Here is an 11,868-nt window from a genome sequence, read left to right as displayed (position 1 = left end):
AGAGGGACTTCACACGGACCTTCAAGGCTGGACCACACAGGAAACCTGGAGAGAGGACTAGCCTGGGAGCAGAGAGGGCCTTCTGCTCCTTCCTCTCCCCCCAGAAGGCCTCCTCCCCATCTTCCTTACAATCCGGCCTCCCCAACACGATGCGAGTGTGGAGCGCCCTCGTGTGGCCGAGGCCGGCCCTGCAGCCTCGCCGCCGGGATCCCAGGCTGCCCTCCTCCTGGGGTGCCCTCCTCCTGGGGTGCCCTCTTCCCAGAGCCCTGGGCTCCGCTGTCCCACGGGTGTCATGGCTGTGCCACAGCCCACGCTCACACTACCAACTGGCCTGCCTCCAACCTAGACTCCCTCCTTCTCTTATCTCTCTTTTTTTTTAAATATATTTTTATTGATTTCAGAGAGGAAGGGAGGAGAGGGAGATAGAAACATCAATGATGACAGAGAATCATTGATCGGGTGCCACCTGCACGCCCCCTACTGGGGATCCAGCCCACAACCCAGCATGTGCCCTTGGCCGGAATCCAACCCGGGACCCTTCTGTCGGCAGGCCAAAGCTCTACCCACTGAGCCAAATGGGGTAGGGCTCTTATCTATCTTTTTAAGAATATTTTTTATTGGTTTTCAGAGAGAAAGGGAGAGGGAGAGATAGCAGCATCGATGAAAGGGAAACATCAATCAGCTGCCTCCTGCACGCCCCCTACTGGGGATCCAGCCCGCAATCCGAGCATGCGCCTCGACCAGGAATCCAGCCAGCGACCTTCCAGGGCACAGGAAAAACGAGCTGCACCCGCCAGAGCGATCCTGAATATGTTCCAACTTATATTTTAAGATACAGTATTCTGTGCGTATATAAGACGCTTTTCACAAACTGTTAGTTATAAAACATGGTGTAGTTAACAGCCCTGACCCTGCCACCCAACGAGAGCTGAGACATCACTAATAACATGTCTTCCTCTTCACCGCTATTTCTCCCTTCGATTCTGTCAGTTTTTGCTTCATATATTTCCCTGTTATTAGGTATGTGAAGGTTTATAACTGTGCTATCTTCTTGCTCTATTGAACCTTTTATTTTCTCTAATCCTCACCTGAGCATATGTTTTTATTGATTTTAGAGAGAGGAAGGGCGAGAGAGGGAGAAAGAGTGAGAGAGGAAGAGAAAAATTGACCGGTTGCCTCCTGTACTAGCCCCAACCAGGAATCAGACCCGCAACCTAGGTATGTGCCCTGTAACCTTTGGTGCACGGGACAACGCTCCAACCAACACAGCCACACCGGCCGGGGTGAACCGTTTAGGAACACGTAATATCCTTCTTTGCCTCTTGTTACCTTGTCTGGTTTAGAGTCTATTTTGTGTGATATTAGGACAGCCACCCCTGATTACTGTTCGGATGGGATATCATTTTCCATCCTTTCACTTTCATCTATTTGTGTCTTTGCTTTAAAGTGAGTCTCTTGTAGACAACGTAGAGTCGGGTCACGTGTTTTTATCCATTCTGCTCATCTATGTCTTTAATTGAAGAGTTTAATCCCTTTGCATTTCAAGTAATTCTGATAAAAAGGGATTTCTGTCATTTGACTGAATTGCTTTCATTTGACCTCAGTTCCTCACCAGGGCCTCTCCGCAGGGGGCCGGCGTTCCCCAAACTCTGAGTGTAACCACGATGGAAGCCACAGCGCTGTTTTATGACCTTCTCTCTCCCTCTCTCTCTCTCTCTCTCTCTCTCTCTCTCTCTCTATCTCTTTCTCTCTCTCTCTCTCTCTCTCTCTCTCTCTCTCTCATACACACACACACACACACACACACACACACACAAAACACACCATCTCTTCTCCTTTATTCTGTTTGTTAGACGTGAGTCACTAAATCAGCCCGCCCTCGAGGGAAGGACTGACTCCACCTCTTGAAGACAGGAGAACCAAAGACACGGGAACATGTTTTGAAGTTGCTGCGGCTCTCTCACAGCCTCCCCTGTCACCGCACCCCGCTTCCCCAGGGCCCCGCTGGGTGAGGTGCGAGGTATGCAGGGCAGGAACTGAGGCCCAGGGAGGCTGAATGACCTGGCTGTATCCTCACGGCTGGTATGTGAGGCTGGAACCCATGAACCTCCTCTCCCCACCCCCACCCCCAGACAGGACTCCCTCTAGGCATGGCACGCCCCACTTTTTGTACCACTTTCTCTTCTCTCTTCCACCTCTGGTCCCCAGGACGATCCTGCGAAGTGTATCAGCGATTGCTAAACATCAAGGAGCCCAGAGAAAGCTGGGTTCTGGTCATGGCTTTGGCACAGCTGAACTGTGTGATCTTGGGAAAATCCCCTCCCCTCTCTGAGCATCCTTATTCTTCTCTGAAGGATGTTAAAGGATTCACAGTGTAAAAATCCATAAACAGAAACCTCGTTTGAAATGAAATAGGGAGGCCAGAATGCCGAGCTCTGACGCCCTGTGTCAATCACAACGCACAGCAGGGGATACCCTTGTAACAGCTCTTCCCAACTTCCTCCCGCACCCCCCTGCCCACAAAAGAGCCTCCCCCTCCTTTGTTTAGTGGCCTTCTGTGGGCCCACCAGGGTCGCATGCTCTGGATTGCAATTTGTTGTTGTGCCCGAATAAACCCATTTTGCTGGAGAAATAGCTGACTGACTTATTTACGCTCAACCATATTCAAAGAGGATACAACGGCAGCTCTCACCCTGGTATAAAACGCACCTGTGTCAAAGGCTTTACCTCATCCATCAACAAGGACAGCCAGTTCTGAGGAAAACACACAGAACCACGCTCTTCGCGGCCAGATAAAGATGCTGAAATACACGTACAAATAGTTGCAAAACTGGAAGCACTGCCCAAATCAGTCAATAGCCATAGAAACCGGTTGCAAGCCGATTGTGGAACGGTCACAATGAGCATTTCTTAGAAAGGTACACATTGCTGTACTATCAGCTTTTTTACCAGTTAACTTCCACCTCCACGGAGTTGTGAAATAGCCACAGCCGGCAGAGATAACCTGATGGATGAGCTAACCAGGCCAGGACTCCCACTTAACCTCAAAGCCTCCCGGTTTCCCCTTGCTGGGATAAAAGCATGGGCGCAGAGCCCTGATTCCTTCCGGCTCTGACATTCTCTGGTCCTAAGCCTCGGCCAGCAGGTGAGAAACCCAGGCCCAGCTGTGGTGGCCAAAGGGGAGGTGTCTCCATCCAGGGCCCCCACCAGCGTCTGCCTCCTGCGTTTCCCCTTCCCTCAGCTCCGCCCAGGAAGATAAACACACCAGAGACTTTTTTTTTTAAGAATTGAGTTTTCTGACTCCTCCTCTTGTCCTGGCCCAGAGGTGGGACCCTCTCACATGGACTTGGTGGGAGCTCAGAGCGAGCCCCAGGATGCGCCTCAATGGTGTGCAGATTATTTTGAACTAAAGGCAACGGAGCCCCTGCAGGCTCAAGAGAAACCTCTGCCCCTTCCCCCCTTAACTACGTAGAAGAATTTAAATTAGAAGACTGGCCCAGCGGAAGAGCTGACCAGAAAGGACTTTTTACCTGGCTATACGTCAGGGTGAACTGTTAATGCTGAACCCGCTCTCTCTGTGCAATGGCCTTCCGAAGCCCCAAGGTGCATGGCGTCACCCCTAGCTGGGATGTTTTGTACACAAGCCCCCCGCTCTGTCTCTGACCCTCTCATGGAAGCGGGGTTCCCACACATACGCATGGCATGAAACCGGGTCATTTTCTCTTGTTCATCTGCCTCGTGTCTTTCACTAGAACCGTGAAGGTGGAAGGAAGCCGTTTCCTCCCTTACCGCCTGACGTGTGCAACCAACAGCCCACAGTCAAAACCACCCGCATTAGCAAAGGCACTCGCGTCGACAACGGCCTTTCAATCCGTGGAGGGAACGCCGCGAGAGGCAAAATTCAGGATCGATTCGGAAGAACTGACACGCAGCCTTACTCAAGTGCATGCGCGCTTGAACAGGAGAACCTACACGCAGCGGTTCTCAACCTGTGGGCCGCGACCCCTTTGGCGGACCAACGACCCTTTCGCAGGGGTCGCCTAAGACCATCCTGCATATCAGATATTTACATGACGGTTCATCACAGTAGCAACATGACGGTCATGAAGTAGCAATGAAAATAATTTTATAGTTGGGGTCACCACATGGGGAACTGTATTTAAAGGGTCAGACGGTTGAGAAGCACTGATTAGTCACCGGCGAAGCAGCTGCTCCCCCTGGTGGCCGGTGGGGAAGCAGTCACCCCCTCCCAGGACGGGGTCTGTCTTTCACAGAGACCCTGGGGCAGGGGGTTAATGATAAAAGCACAGGGCGGGCGTCACATGGACCTAAGACCACCGCGCCCTCACTTCTGTCCACTCACCCTTCAGACTCCTCCACTCACACCTGCCAATCAGCACTCCAGCTCCGCAGACAAGACGTACAGGCACGCAACCAGCTCTGCATGGACAGGCCTCTGAGCTGAGCCTTCCCAAACCTCCTTACCTACGAGTTTCCTGTGCAGAACTGAACGCCCCGTCATTGGAGCCACACTCCCAGCTGTGTTCATACTGACCCCTCCGCTCTCTCGTGTCCCCTGATCTGACCTCAAGAGCCTGGTAGCATTTTTAATACTTAAAATCAAGGACTGGGGGATACATCCTAAAATGCCCTGATCTGCCTTCCCATGACCGCACGAGTCCCTCGGCAGGCCGGGGTCACACTAGGGACAGGACACACAATTCCTCGACCCGAAATGAGGGCCCTGGCCACTCCTCCCATCGTATTCCTGGACCACACAGTCCCCCACCCTGGGCCTGGGAGGGGCCACTTGGTGCTCTTCCTGACACTCTGTGCTCCACACCTACCCTGTGCAAAAATACGATGACACCCGCGCCCACCACTGAACTGGAGTGAAGCCACTGTTTCAGCCTGGTGGCCACTGACACGGAAATGCCTTTTTAGCTCTAACTAGTTCACGGCAGGTGACCAGAGTAGAACAGCCAGCGTGGTTTATGAAAGGCTGATCCCCCACCATAGGCAGTCATCTCTTTTTGCTGCAGAGCTTCAAGGGACAAAATCGCATGTGGGCAAGTGGTACTGCCCAACCTCACTTAAACTTCCGCCAAAACTTCTTCCGGGAACTCCGAGCCTTTCAACCAGCACCCATGGGGCGGGGGGGGGGGGGGTGGGGGGGGTGGGGGGGGGTGGAGGGCGTCCACAGTCACGTCCCAGGCACAAGCAGGCTGGGCTAAGATGCAGCTTTCTTTAGCAGATACGTTAATCTCTGACGTCTGAATTGGAGCTCAACACATGTAGCTGCTCCACAAGGGCTTGGAAATAAGTCAACAGGCTTAGCTGTATGCTTAGTTGCATTAGGGGGGGTTTAGGCTGCCGTGAGAGAAGCTCGCAGTAATGGACAGCTTCGGCCTCTCCCATTGGGATGCTGTTTTCGTCCCGTGAATCCCTCACACCGTCCACCCCATTCGGCGGTGAGGATTCTGTCCAAGGAACCAACGGCCCTCTAGGTGTCCCGGGGACGCTAAGCCGAAAGGGATCTGACACAGGACACTGAAAACTGCTGGGCGGGCTGCAGCAGAGGGTTACCTCCCCGACGCCACAGGACGGACGCCCTCCGAGGCTGACCCTTCCAGTCTGCTGTCATGCACACACTACCTCACTATCAAGGAACTTAGGGAAGTAGCACACATATATTCTAAGAATAGTATAAAACCTATCCCGTTGTTTTTCCATGAAATTCTGGCTTTTCAAACAGATTTTGTATCAATGTGTGCTGCTATAGCCTTTTTCACCCCCTGCTTCATCAGGATTGGGTATTTTCATTGAACATTTTTCTAAATTTTTTTATAATTAAGAGACATTTCTAAAAGAGACATTTTTATTGTAAAAAAAATATTTTTAAATCATCATAGAAGACACCCTGCCCAAGGAAAAACAGTAAATGTATTTTTTTAATTAAATGCCATCACACTAGGAAGAAAATTCTTAAAGATTAACATTTCCCTTCCACTTGTGTAGTAGCCTACTCCTTTCGCGTGCGTTGTCTCTTCACGTTCGCTGCCCATCTACTCAGGGCCTGTTTTAATCATAACTACAAATGAGGTATTACGAGGTGTAGATTTTAACCCTTTGGGACCTCTTAATAATACAAGTATTATTTCATATGTCTTCCCAAACAGGTCCTTTCTTTTTATGTCATCCACTAGTATAGGACTCTAATCCTCCTGTATAATAAAAGCCTAATGTGCAAATATAAATGAATATCAGCCCATCAGCTTAGCTGGTTAGTTAGAGCATTGTCCTGATACACAAGGTTGCAAGTTCTATCCCCGGTCAGGGCACATACAAGACTCAACCAAAGAATGCATAAATAAGTGGAACAACAAATCAATGTTTCTCTCTCTCTCTACAAACAATTAATTTAAAAAATTTAAAGAACATATATGACCGAACCGGTTTGGCTCAATGGATAGAGCGTTGGCCTGCAGACTGAAGGGTCCCAGGTTCGATTCCGGTCAAGGGCATGTACCTTGGTTGCGGGCACATCCCCCGTGGGGGACGTGCAGGAGGCAGCTGATCAATTTCTCTCATTGATGTTTCTAACTCTCTATCCCTCTCCCTTCTTCTCTGAAAAAAAATCAATAAAATATTTTTTTTAAAAAGAGTATATATGAATGTCAAATAAGCACATGAAAAGATACCAACCATGGTGTTTCTCATCCATGTCCCTAATTTCTGAAGTGAACACTTGCTTGAAATCTTCCTGAGTTTGCAAATAACTCTAAGGCTACCTGAGGAGACCACCTTGCACCATGTCCAGTTGTTCTCAACCTTTAAAACAGAAATGTGAGGGGGGTGGGGTGTAAGATTGAATGGAAAACACTAGAGGGCACTGTATCCCCTTTGGTTTGCAGTAAAGATTTCTGTGCGGAAATCCCGTTTCAAACCATGCCTTAGCAGCGTGGCTTTAGGTCAGTCTTTCCAGCCCCTGGGTTCCAGCTTCCGCGCCTGCAGAATCTGGGAGGCTGGCTCTGTAATTTCCGAGCCCCTGTCAACTCTAAAGCCAGGATGACATGTGGGAAAACATTAAAAGTCATACCTGCTTTTCCTACCACCTTCACCAGCTCCCTCAACCCGGTTTCTCTCCGCACCTTCCCTATTGCTGTTTTTCCAGCTAACCAGCTTGGAGGCACTTTTGGCCTTTCTCTCGTAAGCACTGTGACTTCTAGAAATTTGCTGAACCTGAGCTTCGGGTTCCTTATTTGTTATATATATACACATACATATACATATATATGTGTATACACACACACACACATTTCTTGTTGATTTCAGAGAGGGAGAGGGAGAGATGGAAACATTAATGATGAGAGAGAATCATTGATCAGCTGCCTCCTGCACGCCCCCTACTGGGGATCGAGCCCGCAACCCGGGCATGTGACCTTGACCAGAATCGAACCCAGGACCCTCCAGTTCCCAGGCCGATGCTCTATCCACTGAGCCAAACCGGCTAGGGCTCAGGTTCCTTATTTGTTAATAAAATCTGCTTCACAGGGTGGGTCCTGAGGATGCAGGTGAAGAGCTTAGCATAAAATCAGTCTCCCCAGCCCCCCCCCCCCAAAAAAACCCTGCTACCTATCAGATACCCTGTCGCACATCCAGTGCCCACAAACATGTGGCCCCTCTGCAGTCTCCTTTCTCCGTGTTTCCAACCGCCCCCCCACCCCAGCCCTTCAGCCCAGTCTTGCCACCTCTGACTGGCTCCTTCCCCGACTTGTCTGCACCCGCCCCATTCGCGAGGACCAGGCCCGCTCCCCACAGCGCCTATGAGGCCGGTTCTGCAACAGGACAGTGGCCCTGGGGGTCTGAGCGCTTCCCCGAGGTCACTGGTCCCCAGAGCGAGGCCACAGCACCTCGTCCCGCCCCCGGTGCGCCCGCGTCCATTCAAACTCGGCCCCGCCCTCCACGTGCAGCCGCCGCCCCGCTCCTCCCCGCGCCCCGCTCCTCCCCGCGCCCCGCTCCTCCCCGCGCCCCGCTCCTCCCCGCGCCCCGCTCCTCCCCGCGCCCCGCTCCCCCCCGCGCCCCGCACCTGAGTCAGGCCCCCGGGCGCCGCCTCCGTCCTCGTCCTCGTCCTTGGCGGCTGTTGCCTTTGCTCCGGCAGAAGCCGGGGCCGAGGCCGACGTCCGCGTGCCGCCGCGTGCCGGGCCTCACAGGCTGCGGGGGCGCACGTGGCGGGGCGCGCGGCCGTGCGGGAGCTGCCCGCGAGGGGGCGCGCTTCCAGGGGAAGGGGCCGCGGCGCAGGTGACCCCACCCGCCGCGCGCACGCTCCGACCCGGGGGTGGGGCAGAGGCGGGAGAGCTGCGCGGCGTGGGCGCGGCGTGGGCGCGGGAGGGAGCTCCGCCGCGTCACGCACACGCTCGACGCCAGAGTCGCGCGAACAGGTCCGGTGGGCGGCGGCACGAGCGGACCCCAGGCCTCCGGGTGGGCAGACGCCTTGGGCGCCGGGGAGGGAGGCGGCCCAGCGGCGGGGAGTGGGCCCGGAGGAGGGACCCGGGCGGAGGTGCGCGCGGAGGGCCGGGGGGGGGGGGGGGGGGGGGGGGGGGGGGCCACGGGCTGTGCGCATGCTCCCACCCGCGGGCAGAGACCCTTGCACACCCATGACGCTGCAACTGCCTGAGCCACCGACCAGGGCTCATTTATTTATTTATTATTTATTATAATTATTTTTTAATATATGTGTATATATGTTTTTATTGATTTCAGAGAGGAAGGGAGAGCAAGAGAGAGAAATATCAATATGAGAGAGAATCATGGATCGGCTGCCTCCTGCAAGCCCCACACTGCGGACGGAGCCTGCAACCTGGGCATGTGCCCTTGACCGGGAATCGAACCATGACCTCCTGGTTCATAGGTCCATGCTCAACCACTGAGCCGCGCTGGCCGGGGGTAAGTACTTATTTTTGTTTCTTTGAGAGCCGCGTTCTGGTGAAAGGGAGGTGAGTGTGACCTGAAAGAGCAGAGCACAAGTGGCCTCAAGTCGCGATTTTTTAAAAAATATATGTTATTGATTTTCTACAGAGAGGAAGGGAGAGGGATAGAGAGTTAGAAACATCGATGAGAGAGAAACATCGATCAGCTGCCTGCTGCACACCCCCTATTGGGGATGTGCCCGCAGCCAAGGTACATGCCCTTGACCGGAATTGAACCTGAGACCCTTCAGTCCACAGGCCGAAGCTCTATCCACTGAGCCAAACCGGTTAGGGCTCAAGTCGCGATTTTGCTGGGACTGGACAGAGCTGCGGCATGTGGAGTTCTGCCAGGGACCCCCCACACACACACTTCCTGGAGGGAGGCCTCCTGTGGACAGCAGGCTCCCCTCCTGGTCATCATTCAGATGCAAGTGAATATTTAACTCAGGAAGGCAGAGTGCTCACTAGTCTCCCACATCACAGCGTGGCTGGCGGTGGTTCTCCAGCCTTCCCTTAGGGAGACGGCGTCAGAAAAACAGAAGACACGGGAAGCAGGGCCGCCCCACTAGCTCCAGAATGACTCGCTACTGTCAGCTCACCCTTCAGATTCTCCCCAGCTCACCACCTGCCAGTCAGGACCACAGCTCCTGAGCAGACATGATTTACAGACCTGTCAACCATCTCTCTGTCCACAGGCTATCTGAGCGTGGCCTTCTCAAATCTCCACCAGCCGACGTTTCCAGTGGAGGTCCCACTGCCTGGGAATTTGACTCCCACTCTACCTGGCCATCCCGAGTCCCCCACTCTCCCAGGTTCCTATAAAGCCTCGAGAGAGAGTGGATGCATTTTAAATGCTTACAGCCAGGGGCGGGGGAAGACATCCTATAATGCTCCGACCTGGCTTCCCATGACTAGTTGAGCCCTTCAGTGTAGCCAGTGCCAGGCCAGGGCAGGAGTCCTGGCCCAAGTGCGGACCCTGGCCACTTCCCGATCACATCCTCCTGCACCGCCTGGGCCTGGCTCCCCGCCTTCTTTCTGCCCAGGGTCAGCCACTGATGCCTTTTCCTGGAACTCTCCGCCTTCGCTCCACATCTGATCTGTGCAAGAAAAGATGATAGAGCATAAGCTCACCACTGATTTGGACGGAAGCCCTGGTGACTATTTAAATTGAAACACATTGATAGCTCTGAATATTTCATGCCAGGTACATTAGAACAACCAGCATTACTTATTGAAGGCTGATCACCCATCATGGGTATTAATACATCTTGCTTCGGTGTCAGCCCCAGGGACATTAGCTTCAAGGAACAAGGTAGGAGGCTTTGGGTACTTTTGCCTCAGGAAATAAATCTTGCGTGGATGGAAGGTGTGGCCTAGTGGTGTCATCCAACCTCCCTCTGGTTTGTCAAAACTTCTCTTTTAAAAAAAAATATTGTTATTGATTTCAGAGAGGGGGAGAGAGATAGGAACATCAATGATGAGAGAATCATTGATCTGTTGCTGGGGATCGAGCCCACAACCCGGCATGTGCCCTGACCAGGAATCGAACTGGCCACCTTTTGTTGTGTGGGACTACGCTCCAACCAACCAACCAAGCCATACCAGCAGGGCCCTTTATTACTGAGAATTATGTGCCAGATACATTCATTCCCTTTCTTAAGATGGGAAAACATGAAATGACTTTCCCAAGGTCACGCACAAAGTGGGACTGAAACACAGATCTGGGCCATCCTTCTGACTGTGGTCCCAGGCACCCCTACACCTGGCAGTTGCCTGAATTCCTGGCACGCGCAAGGGCTCCCTAAATGTTCCTGATGTGAATAATCCTTAAGTCTCTGTCTTCTGCCATGATTGCTCAGTCCAGTCTGATGCCTACCACTAATGCAGGACATTCCAGTTAGTTGCCCCAAGGTCACTACCACTGAATGTATCTTCTCATCCAACTAAATGTCCCTCTTCCTCAACGGTTCCATTTCTCCTCATCATACCACCATTTTCTAGCCCCCAAGCTAACACTCCTACAGTTTGTACGTTATCATTCCTCAGCCCTCCCCTCCCCCACCCCATACGTGATCTGACATCGAGTTGGATGGCTTTTCTCTTTGAAGTGACTCTTGGGTTTCCATCTGCTCCACCTCTCTGACCTTAGCTGTCCTCCCCTGAGCTCATGACCAGCCTCCAGTCTCAGAGCCCGTCCTCTTGAGGACCCATCTCCTCCCCTGTCTTCTTAGATCCTTAACCACACACATGCCCAAATCCACAGAGCCTGATGGTGGGCCACATAGATTGTATTTTATGATGAAATGATATGCTTGTTTAGGCTTGGGTTAGATTGGAGTTGGATCTGTCTCTTGTTTCTTTGGGGAAAGGAGATTGGTGGTTGCATGTCAGCATGAATAAAGTATAAAGGCATGCCCTCCAGAACTCATCATGCGACAAACTGCCCTGTTGCCCAGATCATAGCATTCTGCCTTTTACCTGTGACCTCCCACCATTTGCTCCAAGAATCCAGTTCCTATTATTATAAACAAATAAATAAATAAAAAACCCTGCTGTTTCTGTGTATTATGCTTACTTATTATGGTTGTTATTCATGGCACATTTTCTAGGCACAAGAAATTGCATAGAATAAGTATTTCTTTGACTTTAAAATGTAAGCAGGAGATAATTCTATTAGTAATCGAAAATTATAAATATACTGGTAAGAACCAAGTTAGTTGCTACAGGGACTACAAAGATTTTGAAAGGTAATGCTGTTGGCTTATTGCAGTGGTTCTCAACCTCCCTAATGCCGTGACCCTTTAATACAGTTCCTCATGTTGTGGTGACTCCCAATTTCATTGTTACAAATTGAACATAATTAAAGCATAGCGATTAATCACAAAAACAATATGTAATT

The 11,868-nt window shown here is 51.9% G+C and overlaps 1 long non-coding RNA gene across 1 annotated transcript; it reads left to right on the top strand.

Moving 5' to 3' along the window:
- The first annotated feature begins 8,329 nt into the window (after window positions 1–8,329).
- LOC308534757 lies at window positions 8,330–11,522 on the top strand. The gene is made up of 3 exons (XR_013997209.1): window positions 8,330–8,481; window positions 8,764–8,946; window positions 9,665–11,522. It is a non-coding gene; the product is annotated as an uncharacterized lncRNA (long non-coding RNA).
- Window positions 11,523–11,868: the final 346 nt, after the last annotated feature.

Source organism: Myotis nattereri (genome assembly GCF_964212035.1).
Source record: "Myotis nattereri genome assembly, chromosome: 18".
NCBI classification, from domain to species: domain Eukaryota; kingdom Metazoa; phylum Chordata; class Mammalia; order Chiroptera; family Vespertilionidae; genus Myotis; species Myotis nattereri.
Note: the sequence above shows the minus strand (reverse complement) of the source record. Positions and strands in the feature narration are given on the sequence as shown.